The sequence below is a fragment of the Aedes aegypti genome, chromosome 3 (assembly GCF_002204515.2).
Source record: "Aedes aegypti strain LVP_AGWG chromosome 3, AaegL5.0 Primary Assembly, whole genome shotgun sequence".
Lineage (NCBI taxonomy): Eukaryota > Metazoa > Arthropoda > Insecta > Diptera > Culicidae > Aedes > Aedes aegypti.
In genome coordinates, this window is record NC_035109.1 from 364,538,441 (window position 1) to 364,551,647 (window position 13,207).

At 37.4% G+C, this 13,207-nt stretch overlaps 1 protein-coding gene across 1 annotated transcript in view; it reads right to left on the reverse strand.

Moving 5' to 3' along the window:
- LOC5566851 (lachesin) overlaps positions 1 to 13,207 on the reverse strand; it is a 601,395-nt gene that overhangs the window by 527,368 nt on the left and 60,820 nt on the right. The gene's annotated exons all lie outside the window — the stretch shown is intronic.

Sequence of the window (13,207 nt, forward strand, 5' to 3'; positions counted from 1 at the left end):
TATCACGAAGCTTAAAAAATTAACATAAGCCATCAAACATATTTTTGGCCGCCAGACTACATGAAAACTGCCCTTAGTACATCGGTGGGTCGGTCGGTTCTTCGTTCGGTCGGTGTGTATGATTAAAACTGTTTCCGAGCAAAAGTTTAGAAAACTCTTTTCCGCACGCAAGCAAGCGAAAACTGCAAAAGGAAGTCCCTGTGCTATGAAACGACGACGAGTGGTGTGGGAGGCTATCCTTTTCTGCGCTCTAATGATGATTATGATGGCCCATATAGAATCGCATGGGAAGCGCCTGACGACGACGACGACTACGACGACGCTAGTCCTGAAGCAATATTCCCACGCGGCATGGCTGCCATAACGCTTGTTCACCGTGACTTGAGCTCCGCTTGGGGACTGACGAGCGTGTTTCCAAATCACTGTTTTCGCTTTTTATTCCGCCGTTGGATGTCCTGCCAGTACAAGGTACTAGTTGGAAGTGAGGGTATGCGATATGCATTTTTTCATGTGCAAACGCTTATACGCCACAACAATATGTTCAATCATATATTCAATATTCATCACATAAACGTTGTCATTATTAAAATATGGTATCATAAGCATGAAACGAGCTTACCAGTTGGCAATCCATCCTTGATTGATCACGAATATCTTTTCGCTCTTTCATCAAGATAATTGTTTCTATATTAATTTTGCTGTATTTTAAATATATACTTGGTAACGCTTATGTTATTTGGGTCTGGCGACTAGTGATTGAAATATCGCATACCCTCAGTCGGAAGGTTAGTAGCTTCGTGTTTCGTTCTATGCCAACGTCGTCGTTGTTGCCACCCTCTCCTCCCACCTCCCAGTCCCAGGTCTTCGTCACTTGCCAGGAAAGCACAGTTTTGCAGTTTTTATGGGTCATGCACGTGAATTTTCCACGCTGTGGCGTTTGATCCACAAAAGGGGAGCACGGTGGGCGGGGTGACCATGGTAGTCATAATTAGATAATTTGTTTTTGTTATTTCGTTTAGGGCTCGAGGGCTCCGGAGCTCTGTGCACCCTCCTTCAGTGATTGGTGGGAAGAAGCCGTCAGAAACGAAGCATTAGCTATCCGGTGTTTAACAGCGGTGGATGATTTTCGTTGCTTGATTGGATGTTCGTATGGCGATTCCGCGCGAAATGTCATTAGACTGAAGATTTTGTTGAAGAGGAATACATGCTTCTTGCCATGCTGTAACAGTGGGTGGCAATGAGATTATTTTTGGGTGTTTGTTCGTAATAATATCCGTTCAAGCTGGCGCAAGATGGATTATTAGAGTTATGTAGGTGCATACGTATTTCTACGAAGAGTCTGAGTTGAATTTTAAAGAAATCGCAAAGTATGCACGTGTCTTATTATGAAAACAACCCACGGAAATCTAAATGGAAGGGTACTGTGTAGATGAAAAAACACGAAATTCAAGAATTTTAATGTACTGTGTGGGTTCATTCATTGGAGCCAAGATAGTCGGGACGTGGGTTTGCCTTCGCATCCTACCGGTCGACTAAGTTGAGGATCTTTTCGGGTTGGAAGTTCAATTCCCCTGCGACATAGAGTATTTTTGTACCTACCACACGATATACACATGCAAAAATGGTGAATTGTTAAAAAAAAAGCCCTGTGGAAGTGCCCAGTTGTGACGTAACGCCAGATAGAACAGGGCAAACAATAAGTGTGGGTTCATTCATTACACTGTTTGAGTATTGCGTGGTCGTTTCTTCATCTTCATCATATTACAGCAAATTTCCCTCTCTCAGTTACTGACAAACGCAAAACCTTGCTGAAGGTGGCTGAGTTGGCGAATCGTCGTTATATCGTATGAAGGAAGATGTTTGAACGACACTGTAGCATTGCTTCCACAGAAACGATTGATGCTTGAGCCGTCCTAGCTATAGCTATTTTAAGTTCCAAACTAAGCGGGGGTTTTCCTTGGAACGTAAATTGAAGCAACCACGTTTCGTTTACCTTGTTGAATTGTTGATGATATTTCAAATTAGCAAAAGAAGGAATTCATAATTAAGCCGTGGGAGACTTTTTCAACATATCTGACCTTTTCGTGTTCCACGGTACTTAACTGTTCTGAATCAGCATCGTAGGAACTAGGAATGGGCGACTCACTCACGAATCATTCAAAACATGCATCACGATTATTTTCATAAGAGCCACGACTCATTTGACCCGTAATTTTCAGAAGGGATTTTAAACACTTACTAAAGATAATATTTTTGTGTTGGTGTTATCATAGTCAAGTGCACAAGATATGTAAAAATATTTAAAGTATGCAGCTAGGGTTCTTTTTTTTCTTGGCATTAACGTCCTCACTGGGACAGAGTCTGCTTCTCAGCTTAGTGTTCTTATGAGCACTTCCACAGTCATTAACTGAGAGCTTTCTTTGCCAATGTTGCCATTTTCACATTCGTATATCGTGTGGCAAGAACGATTATACTCTATGCCCAGGGAAGTCAAGGAAATTTCCATTACAAAAAGATCCTGGACCGACCGGGAATCGAACCCAGACACCTTCAGCATGGCTTTGCTTTATAGCTACGGACTCTAACCACTCGGCTAGGGAAGGCCCAAAAAAATGCAGCTAGGGTATCCGTCCTATAATGGAGGACCAATGCACGGTGTGCAAATCTAAATCGAATTTTCCAAAACCCTACTAAATATTCAATATATATTGTGAAGTGTTAAAGCTTTATCTGGAGTATAGTGAAGTAAAAGAATAAAATTTGAAATCAAACCTAAATTTGGCCAGCCTTTCCTGGAATTTTGGACGAAGGTAAATAAACAAAATAATCATCGGAAACAATTTACATGATTCTTATTATTGACAAAAAACTCATGTTTTTTGTTCAACATTAGTGGAAAAACATCGCTTGTCATGTACAGCATCAGCGTGGAGGTTCTAACTGCGGTGTATTACGCGACTACTGAAAGATTAACCGTCCGGATGTCACTCTATTGGTTACCGCTAGAACCAGCCTGTTGCTGTGAGCGATACGCACAATTTTTCGACATCTTTGTTGCAAAAAATACTGTGATACAAAAAAGATGTTTTACAGTAAAGCAGCATTATGATTTTCCATATGTTTGGAGTACGCCTTACTTGAGATGACAGGTGATAAAGTTATCATGTATATGAATTTACTAAAGAAATTCATACATTAACTGAAAATCATAGAATGGTTGACAAAACTAATTGCAAAATGGGCAAAAATAACTGAAGAGATTTCTTGGACAATAGATAGTGGGAATTTCAAGCGAAGACCATAACCTAATTTATAACAAATATTTTCAAGTTTTTTAGATGGATGGCAGAAATGTATCCTGTTATGGAAAAGTCCAACTAAATCGACCATAGTTTTTTTTATTTCTGGAACTCGTTCCACGATTTTGCTCTATTTTTTGAAGTAATTTCGCACGAATAAACTTATTTCTTAGACTGTACACTACATTTTTCCAAGAAAACATATGTTTTAAATTCTTGAGATATTCTAAAAAATTTTGACTAATTTCTAACGGATTGAAATCAAAATTTTTTAGCCACTCTTCACTATTTCATGAAAAATTTTAGTATAATTAATAGACTGGCCCAACTCAGTATGGGGTAAAAATAAAGTTGTACGATTCCTCGAGGCACACCCCAGGATCATTCCTTGGGGTTAGAGGAAGCCTTTCTGAAAAAATCAGCTCATTTGGTTGTTCCATGAGCTGGCGTATTTGAATCAAAGTTAATATGGGATTTTCAGTTCAAACATATGCAAAACAGCAAACCATCTACTGGTTCAGGAAAATTGTTGATCGCGTTTAATTGGACCCAGAATGTCAAAAAAACTACTTGATAACGAACAATAATGTAAAAGGTTGTATAATGATTGAAATGGATAAAGTTGGTGTTTGAACAATCTGAAGTAGATCATGCAATACTGCTACGTATTTCTTCGACGTAGCTTGGAGGTAGCCACTAAGCGCATCATAGCTACCTATGACGCTGGGCGAGCTGCTGCCCAAGGCGCGTGCATATAAGTGATTGTGCGGGAGTGCTGATCTAAGCCTAACTTTAAACAACTTATAGGTTAATGAAAATTAGTATCCAGGTATAACCTTCTGCAAATGTGTTCATTATGGTATCCGCAAGTGTATTTGTCATTCTGGGCTCAATTGAACGCGATGAACTGGATAATGGATAAAGCACGGTCCTCCGTGAGGCGTCTTCTGGTGGCTTGACGGTTTTTTTTTTGTGGAGGGGCTGGAAATCGAACCCATGACCTTCCGCTTATGAAGCGAAAGCGTAACCTCAAGGCTACAGACCCCCCTTAGAGGAGGTTGTTGTGAGTGGAATTTGACGAGCGGTGTTTTTTAGGCGATAGGTAACAGCGTAAAATCATAATGTTATGTGGAGCGAAACACAAACAATAACAACTTGTAGCGACAGTTTTGCCGGAGTATCAGTTCAGTTCAGAGTTCAGTCTTTAAAAATGAATTATTGATGATGGTGACGAAAATGAGGAAAAATATCATGGAAATAGCATATCACTCCGTATTATTTGTAATCAGTGCAATATTTCAATGTCAACCGTACAACAAAATACGAATGTATGGGAAATTCACACTGTATCAAGACTGGTAATAATGACTCTTGACATGATATTCTAGAGGAACTGTTTCTGGAATTTATTAAAAAAAAATTTAAGGGCTGCAATGGAGAGACAATTTATTTAATCGTTTGATGTTATGGTATCACTGACATTTCTTATCTTAAATGTCAGTGATACCATAATCTCAAGTTCAGAAAACTCAGCAAAAGTCGATAACGTATCTATCCTAATTTTAATTATTTATGAGAGTGTTTCTATTTATTATGTTGCTATACATCATAATAACTATGGTACATGCGATACTACATAGCTTTAAGAATCTCGAAATGGGTTAAGAACAAAAGCTCGAAAAATATTTGTTTGCTGCTAACTTTTTATTCTTCTTAAAAAAAGAAGAAATTTCAAGAAAAAAAAAATCAAATTTTCATTATTTTTGATTATTTGTACTTCGAACTTTTGTTATGTTCCTGATCTACAGAAACGACAAGGGTGGATTTAACTAGAAATTTGCATTCTATTGGGGTTTGCACGATCTCTGCATTTGAATTGTGCGTTTTATCAAAACTTCTAGAATTAAATGTCGCTTTTAGAATATCAAGAGATTATCAAACGAACACAAAAATTCAAATCCATAATATTTTAATAATATTATAATATTATGGATTTTGCAAATAATTGATGAAACTATTTGATGAAGCCCAGTCTTCAAAAAATCCCTTTCCAAGAACTGCTGAGATTTAAATTCACCAGAGCAAGATTTGTTTGGCGCGCATTTTTTGTTCAAATCTAGGCATGCAATGAATCATGTCACGTGTATGGGAGGATTGAATCCCAGGATTCAATCCTAGATCAATTGTTTGATGGTAAAATAAATCGAGTGATCATTGATATTTCCGGCAATGTAAACTGAAAATTTTTGTCTGACAGGACGTTTGTGATGAGTCTTTCGATGTACCGTTTTGTCTCAAATTCCGAACAGACTCATATTCCGAACACTCGGTTTTTGTATGGCGATTGGGTTGAAATGTTTCGCTGAAATATGTCATCAAACAACCAGGAAATGGCAGTCAATTGCAATTCAATTTTAACGTCTACCAATCTATTTTATACCTCGGGAGTAGTGATGATTCTCTAGCTCGAGACTAGTAAAACTAGCTCAGATGAATATATTTGCGAAATTTTTCATTTGAATACGATTTATTCGTGCTGTTCGGAATTTGAATCAAGGTGTTCGGAATATGAGACAGAATGAACACAGTGTTCGGCATTTGAATCAAAGTGTTGTTCCATACTTTTACGTAAAAACAATACTAAAACTAAGTAAATCAACATTATTATCGGTACACTCATCAGCTAACAGTTAGGCTTTGCGAAAACAATAATATTTACACAAATATCAGCCAATTTTTGCCAATAAGATGCATTTGAAGTCACTGTTGGCCTTAAGTGTTCGGAATATGAGTCAAAACGGTATATCGATAAATCGAGTATGAATAAAATTCTATCAGAATTTCAGATTTAGACTTCCGTGAGAGAATGTCTGAATTTACCAAACATAGTGCTGTGACGCTCAAATATTTGACTTGATACACTACACCAAGGCTAGTAAGGCTGATACAAATATTAAATTTGTTTTATGTCCGAGACCACTTTGAAGGTACGAGGGGGGGGGGATAAAAATAAATAAGGAAGAAAAAATAAAAATAGAAAAAAAGTATTTTTTTCGAATATTTATTTTTAACGATAATTGTTAAACTTTTTTCAAACGTACTCTGGATCATTATTTCACTTGTTTTTTACTTTAAAAATTGGAAAAAACCTTCTGATGTCAAAAAAATGATGAATCTATTTTTTTTCTCCCCCTCAAAATTTTCGGATTTTTGAAGGGGTGACATAAAAGAAAATTAATATTTGTAGCAGCCTAATGACCGCCAGTAGGGCCAACCACTAGGTTGGTTTGATACAACTGAACGTTTCTGACGACGGATATAATTTTCCCTACTACTGCGCCTCTCATTCCATAGGTTTGGTTCATTCCAATCCTCATTGAAACGTTGAATATTTAGATTGGACAGGAGGAACATTTTGTACTATTCAATTCGGGGAGCTTCTTGCATTCAATTGATCTCCTGTGAGCTTATGACAGTGATTCAATCCTGAGATTGAATCCTAGCACAAATCTCGCAAGCTGAGATTGAAACAATCAGGATTCAAAACGATCCCGCTCATTGAGATGAATTCAAAGCATGCTTGTTTAAATCTTGGAGCAGAAGGATGATTGTTGCGATTGCGGGAGGTGCATCTGACATCGACTCTTTCAGCAGAAATTAAGACCAGAATATTTGTCTTCAGTCAGCTACAAAGCTATATAAAAAACATTTATTATAAAATATATCTATTTACATTAAGTTTTACTCACAAATTCGGTGACAAACTGCAGGAAAGCAATTGATTCCTTTTAGCAAGCACCTCCATCTTCGCACAGCAATTCACTTCTAATTATTATCTATGTTGTGTATTTGTTCCTGATGAACGGTAACTGTCAATATGCGTATTGCGATAAATGCTTTAATTTAAAATGCGCTATTGTGCGCAACAATGATCTTAGAAGACTGGATGAAGCTCCTTACAAATTTCTTTATGTGTATCACAGATTCCGCTATGCTTATTTGGGAAGTGAAAGTATAGTGGTATGTTGCAACCAAATTCCTCTGAAGAATCGAAGGCAAGAGACATTTTGAAATCACATTTCGTAGATAATTCTCGTATAATCCAGGGACATTCTGGGGACATTCTGCTTCAAGAATAAAAAAAACTTTGTAGAATTTCTGACGAAATATGCCATGAATTTTGGAAATATTTCTGAAGGACTTTTGATGAACTTCGAAAAAGGATTTGTAATATTTTTTTGGAAATACTATTTGAAGGAAGAGAGAACTTTCTAGTAGAACTTTCAGCGAAACATCTCAGGTTAAGATTTGACAGAATTAATGAATTTCTAGAAGAAAAGTTAAGAAAAACTTTTATGTTTTGGAAGGCTAGGTATTTCTTTTTTAGTTAAATCTAGGCACATATTTTGTGGATAGAAAGTAGACATTGAAGAAATAGTTGTCCTCCAGGCGGAATTCACGTGGAATGAATGAAAAAATCTCACAACATTCTTTAACCCACCGTCGGTCGCCCTAGTGTACTGAGTACACGCACTTTGCGAAAACTCGAAAAACACGTTGAAAACCCCTTTAAATTGATCCGGGTGTTGGTCCTATTCCAAGATCTACTCTTCTTCTTGCTTGTAGGGAAGAAATTTTTCGAAAAAATCAACGAAAAGTATTCGAAAACTTTGTGTTTCTGACCTAAGTTTTTACGCGTGTACTCAGTACACCAGTGCGACCGCTCGTGTAACTTTATTTTACCGGGCCCGTCACACGAGCGGTCGCATCGTGTACTGAGTACACGCGGAGCATTTTGATTGTAAATCTAAAACTAGGCAAGATAGAATATTGATGTCTTCGGCAATTTTTTCACTTCTGCGGTACCAATCGGTCAGTGGACAAATGAAACATTGGAAACATCCTCACCCTTCAGTGGCCATCGGAATGTGTCCCGGGGGAACCGATGAAGTGGACATTTCGCAATGCAATATCTCGAACACAAATATCTCAGGATCTAGATTTTTTAGCAAGATGGTATCTTCGGCAAAGTTGTTCAGTAGGTCAAGGACTAACATGTGATAGGCCGCTTGTTTCGGAATTCTGCCACCAGTTGGCGCTAGTGAGCATGTAATTTTTCAAACATGGATATCTCAGGATCCTGATTACCTAGAGAGATGCGGTCTTCGAAAAAGTTGTTCAGTAGGTCAAGGACTATCATATTATAGGCCATCTAACAAGAAATTTTGCCATCAGATGGCGCTAGTGAGCATGCAATATTTCAATAACGAATATCTTATGATCCCGATTTTTCAGAAATATGGTGTTTACGGCAAAGTAGTTCGATAGTTCAAGGACTAATATGTGATGATCTATTTAATTCGGAATTCTTTCACCAGATGGCGCTAGTGAGTATGACATTTTTTGAACACATATACCTGAGGATCCCGATTACCTAGAAAGTTGACGTCTTCGGCAAAAGTGTTGAGAAGGTGATATGCCATGTGATAGGCCACCCAACTTGAAATTCTACTACCAGATGGCGCTTGTGAGCATGCTGTATTTTGATCGGGGCAAGCTGTAAAGTAGATCAAGTACCAAACATGTGATGTGCCGTTTGATTTGCAATTCTTCCACAACACGGTGTTAGTGATTATTAGAGCGGTTCATAATTTAAAAATCTCGCATATGTTCGTTACTATAATTACTATAAAAATAATGTTCTGTGAAATTTTCGGTTTTCTATGTAATTATTGTAACGTGGCCCAAAGACGATGTAGGTTTATATGCAAATTACTATGGAGAAATTTAAAAAATGTTCCATACACGTTAGTACTAGATTGTAAGTACAAACTTATCGTCACATAGTAAAAACTCATTCTTCAAACTATAATAAAGTAATTTGCTGAAGAGATAAATTCATTCCAACGGATAGGAGAAGAGATATTCATGAGTTTGTTTGCTTTTATTTAGCTTCTTACGGGATTACAGCCCTGCAAACATAAAAAAGAAAATCCCAAACAATTTATCTCAAAAGGGATTTGTATCTTTAGCAACATCCTTCATAAGGGTTTGAAGAATGAGTTTTCACTATGTGATGATAAATTTGTACCTACATTACAGTACTAACGTGTCTGGAACATTTCTCAAAATTTTTCCATAGTAATTTCCATATAAACCTACATTGTCTTTGGACCACCTTTAAATCACCACCGAAAAAGCTAAAAATTTCACAGAGCACTATTTTTATGGTAAGGATAATAAGGAAGATGTGGGAGATTAGATTTTCAAACATATTTATATTTTGAATTTTGAAAATAAAATTAGATTAGAAAGATGGCGTCTTCGATCAAGTTATTCTGTATATCACGGGCCAACGTATAAGGGGTAAAATATATTCAAAATTTTCCACATTCAATTCAAAATGCAGTGGGATACTAGATGTACTTCCATCAGGCTACGCTAGAGGTCCTGATTCAAATTTTTCTTATACAAAATCTCGAGTTCCCGATTGTTTTAAAACTTGACGGCTTCGTCAAAGTTATTAAGTAAGCAAAGTTTTGCCATATTATGGGCAATTATGTTTGGAGTTATGCATCCCGGGGCCAGTGAGCATTTTATTTTCTGAACATCTTATGATGCTGATCATTTGGGCTATCAGTGCACGTTTTGTCAAATGTGAAAATATTTCGCTACCAGTGAATTAATAGACAAGCACAAAATAACATGAGAGATATAAAGTTCATTCTCGTTCAAATTCTAGATTCAAATTGACCAATCTTATTTTTATATTTATATTTAACTTCTGATGAATACATTGATTATGTTGCGTGAAAAGACTTCGTAAAACGCAAAGCAGTTCTCCTCACATAAGACACACTATATCTACGCGATATACAGGTGAATGAAGATCCATACACACTTATAATATGTCTCCGACCTCAGCGAAACATTTCGCCAAGAACCCAAGAGCTGAGAATTCGGTAATTTTAAATATCGTATCTCGGAACATAATCTACCGAGATGTAGCTAACCGAATTTTTCACAACATAATTACTGTTCGATTTTGGTAAGATTCGTTTTCGACACCATGCCAAAGTGTTTCCTAAATTTGTTATCATATAGCATCAATTATGAACAAAGTATATAACACATGTTGAAGGATGATTTTCTATTTTATTGTTTAAATAATATGACTACAAAAATGAGTCATGAAGAGATCGTTTAATTTCGACATGCTTCGGTTTATAGCAACATAAATAACATTGAACTTTCTCTGCACTGGTATATTGTGAAACTTCCATGAGTCAAATTTTCGCTACTCGATATCGACTCATGGATCCATACTTAAACTCAAATTTCATGTTTACTGTAATTATCACCAACAACAGCTTTCCAAGGTGTTACTGTACATAACGCAGAGCAATAATGGAGCGTTGACTATAATGATAAACCCAGAGAATATGATTATACTAGAGAAGCGCTGAGAGCATTTTGAATTTATTTATAAACAACACAGGCAATAGCTATAGATCGTTGCACGCCTGACATAACTTCAAAACTCCATATAAAAATATGTCAACAATTCCAGCAGTGAACGTCAGTTCCATATAAAAAAAAAAAACGAAACAATTCCAGCAGTAAATGTCAAAGAGCAGGACAGTCAATTGACCGTGATGAGAGAGGGACAGAGAAGGTGAATTATTCGTGACGTCACCATGCACTCTTCTATCACATTCAAGGCGATTCGAGCAATGTTGTAGTGCGCGTGTCATCCTGTGAGTTGCCATAATAGACCGAGCTAACCGGTCACGTCACTTTCATATCGCTTTGCACTAACTCACACCCAATTGTTTTTGCGTAACAGCTTTCTGTCGCCCATTAGACAGGCCTTTTCATGAGGTCCGTGTTTCCATTCGGTGGAGGACTGGTTCCATACAAGACTGTCAAAGACCTTCCGAATCAGTTTATTAGAAACATCTCTTGAAAAGGCTTATTGCTCGATTGGAACCGCGTTTGACAGTTTTTTGATTCCAGTATTCGCGCTTCTCTATATAAACTAATTCTGTGGATAAACCCTACTTTCTTGATAATTTTGAGCTTCAAGTACTGTAGTAAAATACCTTGAAGTGAATGAAAGCCGAGTTTAGTACTGTATTGACTGTTTAACGATAAACTTGCGACGATCGACGCGCCACCATATTTCATATAACGGAGGTTATTAGAACTAACTTGGAGGTGATGTTTTGGAGGTTATTTGGCAATTTGGAGGTTAAAATCACCTCCAAACACTAGCGATTTTGCGGTGGGATGTTGACGTTTGATCACGAATTATTTAATTCCACTAGAGTGTGTATCCTTTGACAGATACGCGTATTTCGATCTCCATTGTAAGCCCGTCTTCAGTATCGTGTACTAGACTCGACGAAGACTCAACTCGGAAAGTGATTCTATAAAAAAAAAACTATGTCAAAAGTGAATAGGAGGACGAATATTATAAAAATTGTTCAAACTGGTGCAGCTGATAAAGAAAGAAAAATAAATATAATTCCTAACTGTGTTTCCTAATCTGTTCATCCAAGATTTCTTATGGTTTTTGTATTGCTTTGTGCGTTTGAAATGTAAATATCAAATGCGGGAACACCAAACGCGTTAAAATTTTCTACAAGGAAGGCGAAGTCAAAACTTGATTTTCTTTGCTGAGTTGGCGGTGATATGGATCATGGTTGCTAACAAGGGAAGATCACGATGGCGTTACACGGGGTTTTCAACCGGACTATTTTAGTTAGATTCTACATGTCAAAATATGAAAAACTCCAAAGCCTTTCGGGTCATGGACCAGTGGTGTAGCCAGGAGGGGCTCAGAAAGGGTCGATTTTGTACGAATATAATATTATTGAGTCAATTGAAAATTTGACAAAAAGTTTTTTCTTCAGCCTTGGAAAGAATAATCCAATTTGTTGAAGACATCATTTCCATGATTATGCAATCACGATTGGTTCAGCAAATCACTGTACTTGAGCAATTCTTGTTGAATTGCTCAAATGGTGTACAGTGCATCGACATTACCCTTGGCCTCAGATCCTTATCTCCTTGGCCTCAGATCCTTATCTCCCCGGACCCACCTTACGGTATTTCGGTATCCTGAGATAGCCGCGATCAATATACAGCATCCTTACAAGCACCATCGGGTGGTAGCATTCCTAGTTGGGTGGTCTATCATATGATAGACCATGACGTACTCAATACTTTTGCCGAAGAAGTCAACTTTCTAGGTAATCGGGATCCTCAGATATCTGTGTTAAAAAAATGTCATACTCACTAGCGTCATCTGGTGAAAGAATTCCAAATTAAATAGATCATCACATATTAGTCCTTGAACTATCGAACAACTTTGCCAAAAACAGCATATTTCTAAAAAATCGGGATCATGAGATATTCGTGATTGAAATATTGCATGCTCACTAGCGCCAGCTGATGGCAGAATTTTAAGTTAGGTGGTCTATAATATTATAGTCCTTGACCAACTGAACAACTTTTTCGAAGACCGTATCTTTCTAGGTAATCAGGATCCTGAGATATCCATGTTTGATAAATTAAATGCTCACTAGCGACAACTGGTGGCAGAATTCCGAAACAAGTATCCCATCACATGTTAGTCCTTGATCTACTGAACAACTTTGCCGAAGACACCATCTTGCTAAAAAATCTAGATCCTGAGATATTTGTGTTCGAGATACTGCATTGCGAAATGTCCACTTCATCGGTTCCCCCGGGACACATTCCGATGGCCACTGAAGGGTGAGGATGTTTTGAATATTTTTTTTGTCCACTGACCGATTGGTACCGTTGAACTGAAGAAATTTGCCGAAGACATCAATACTCTATCTTGCCTAGCTTTAGATTTACAATCAAAATTGCTCCGCGTG